The 3,047-nt window shown below is 45.1% G+C and overlaps 1 pseudogene; it reads left to right on the forward strand.

The window, feature by feature from the left end:
- The first annotated feature begins 632 nt into the window (after nucleotides 1–632).
- Nucleotides 633–2,577, forward strand: LOC122482477 (annotated as a pseudogene).
- Nucleotides 2,578–3,047: the final 470 nt, after the last annotated feature.

A 3,047-nucleotide genomic window follows, 5' to 3' on the forward strand; every position in this document is an offset into this window, starting at 1 on the left:
ATATGATTTAAATCTGAGAGCGACAGGTCAAATATTTCTCAAGCATCTCTACCTAGACTAAAATATTTAATCCTCTCAAAGCCATCTGAGGCATAGGTATTGTTAGGACTGTTCTTAGATGAAGAAACTAAGGCTTAGGAATTTAAGTAGCTAACTAAATATTATACGGACAGTGACGGGCAGAAGCAAGGTTCAAACACAGGTGTATTTTTTTAAGTAATTTATATTTTATTTATTTATTTATTTAAACTTTTTTAAAAATGTTTATATATTTTTGACAGAGAAAGAGCATGAGTGGGGGAGGGGCAGAGAGAGAGGGAGACACAGAATCTGAAACAGGCTCCAGGCTCTGAGCTGTCAGCACAGAGCCTGACACAGGGCTCAAACTCCTGGACAGTGAGATCATGACCTGAGCCGAAGTCGGGTGTTCAACTGACTGAGCCACCCAGGAGCCCCTATTTTATTTTTTTTTAAGTTTATTTATTTGTTTTGAGAGAGAGAGAGTGCACACAGGAGGGGCAGAGAGAGAGGGAGACAGAATCCCAAGCAGTCTGCACACTGTCGGCACAGAGCCCGGTATAGAGTTCAAAGCCAAAAACCATGAGATCATGGCCTGAGCCGAAACCAAGAGTCAGACGCTTAACCGACCGAGCGGCTCAGGTGTCCCAACACAGGTACATCTTATGTGGGTATCTGTTTCCAAATTCTGTACTCCTTCCTAGAGCATCTCATTTACGGTCTGATCCATTTTACAGGTGACAGAACCAATAATTAGTTTCTTCTGTCTCTGGACAGATGAGAAAACTGCAGCTCAGAGTAGTTAATGTGTCTTCACAAATTTCCATGATTATTTTATGCCACAGAATTCAAACCCACTTTTTCACAATGGGTTTGCCACCAGAACTCAGATATCATGGAAATTACCCCTCAATCTAAGCTAAAATGGGAAAGGAAAATGTTCCTATTAATATCATTGTCACTGGACATGTGGATTGGGGTGGGTCCACCATCACCTGATCTACAAATGTGGTGGGATCGCAACAGAAGATCCACAGAAAGACTTGAGAAGGAGCCTCCTGAGGTGGGAAAGGGCTCCCTCAAGTATGCCAACATCTGGATAAAAGAAAGCCGGACGTGAACAGGGCACCACCATTGATATATCCCTGTAAAATTCCAGACCAGCAAGTAGTATGTGACCGTCACTGATGCCCTGGGACACAGACTTTAATCAGAAACACGATTACAGGCACATCTCCCACTGACTGCATGCACTTCCTGACTGTTGCTGCTGGCGTTGCCGAACTTGAGGCTGGCGTCTCCAAGAATGGGCCGACCCGTGAGCATGCCCTCTGGCTCACGAGACTCCGTGTGAAACAACTAATTGTTGCTGGTAACAAAGTGGATTCCACTGCACCACCCTGCAGCCAGGAGAGGTAGGAGGAAGTCATTAAGCAAGCCAGCACCTGCATTAAGAAAACTGGCTACCAGCCCAACGCAGAAGCATTTGTGTCGATTTCTGTTTGGAATGGCAACAGCCTGCTGGGGCCCAGCGCAAACACGCTTTGGTTCAGCGATGGAGAGTCACCCTAAAGACGACAATGCCAGCGAAGCCACCTTCCTCGGAGCTCTATATTGCATCCTGCCACCAACTTGTCCACCTGGCGAGCCTGTGCATCTGCCCCTCCAGGACGTCTACGAAATTCATGGTATTGGCACCGTCCCTGTAGAGACCCGTATTCTCGAACTCAGCCTAATGGCTCTCTCTATTCTAGTCAACATGACAACTAAAGTAAATTCTGTTGAAACGCTCTTTGAACGAAGATCTTCCTGGGGACAAAGCGAGCTTTCACGTCAAGCATACGTCTCTCAGAGACGTTGGTTGTGCTGCAGCTGATGACAGTGAAAATGAGCCACCGGTGGAAGCAGCTGGCTTCACAGCTCAGGTGATTATCCTGAACCTTCCAGGCCAAATCAGTGCTGGCTACGCCCCTAGCCTGATTTTCACAGAAGCTCATGTTGCTCGCAGGTTCATGGAGCTGAAAGAGAAGATTAATTGTCATTCTGGGGAGAAGCTGGAAGAGAGCCCCAAGCTCTTGAAATCTGGTGGTGCTGCCGTCGTTGATATGGTTTCTGGGAAGCCCACGTGTGTTGAGAGCTCCTCTGACTGTCCTCTGGGTCGTTTTGCTGTTCATAATGTGACACAGATGGTGGCTATGGGTGTCGGCAAAGCAGTGGACTGGAAGGCGGCTGGAGCTGGAGAGGTCACCGGGTCTGAAAGCTCAGAAGGCTAAATGGATACTATCCCTGATACCTGCCACTCCGGTCATAATCGGCGGTGGAAGAATGTCTCAGAACTGGTCGCTTAAGTTTAATAATAAAGAAATGATTAATGATAGTGCATCATAAAACCTTGAGAAGGTAAGAGAAATGTTTTGTAGACCATTTGGTGCGTGTGTGTGTGTGTGTGTGTGTGGCAGTTTTAACTTATTAGCTTTTAAAAATCCGTACTTTTTAATGGAAACAACTTCACCAAAAATCTGCCGCAGAATTCTGAGACCCATTAAAGCAAAGTTTAATGAGTAAACAATCTTCTTTTGGTCAACACTATAAATCCCCACAGTACTACTTAAGTAAAAGACCTAGGTAAGAGTTGCCCACAGTCTATTTCTGCTGTTCATCTGCTGAAATTTCAAAATTTGATAATTCTGGATTAACATTTTCTTTCGGGTAGGAATTTGTGGGTTTTTAATACATTGTTTGAAAGGAAGAATCATCTGGGTTTTCTTAAACCTCTTTTTTCTTAAGGTTTATTTATTTTTGCAAGAGACTGCTTGAGTGGGGTGGGGGGCAGAGAGAGGTAGGATTGGAACAGTGGGATTGGAACTCAACAAACCGGGAGATCATGACCTGAGTTAAAGTCAGATGCTCAACGGATCGAGTCAGTCAGGTGCCCCGAATCATCTGTTTTTTAAGGACATGGTGAAAAGGTATGGGTGAGGGTCTGTTGGTGACAAGCCTTCATAGGTTAGTGCAGATAAGCAAAGATT

The sequence above is a fragment of the Prionailurus bengalensis genome, chromosome D1 (genome assembly GCF_016509475.1).
Source record: "Prionailurus bengalensis isolate Pbe53 chromosome D1, Fcat_Pben_1.1_paternal_pri, whole genome shotgun sequence".
Lineage (NCBI taxonomy): Eukaryota > Metazoa > Chordata > Mammalia > Carnivora > Felidae > Prionailurus > Prionailurus bengalensis.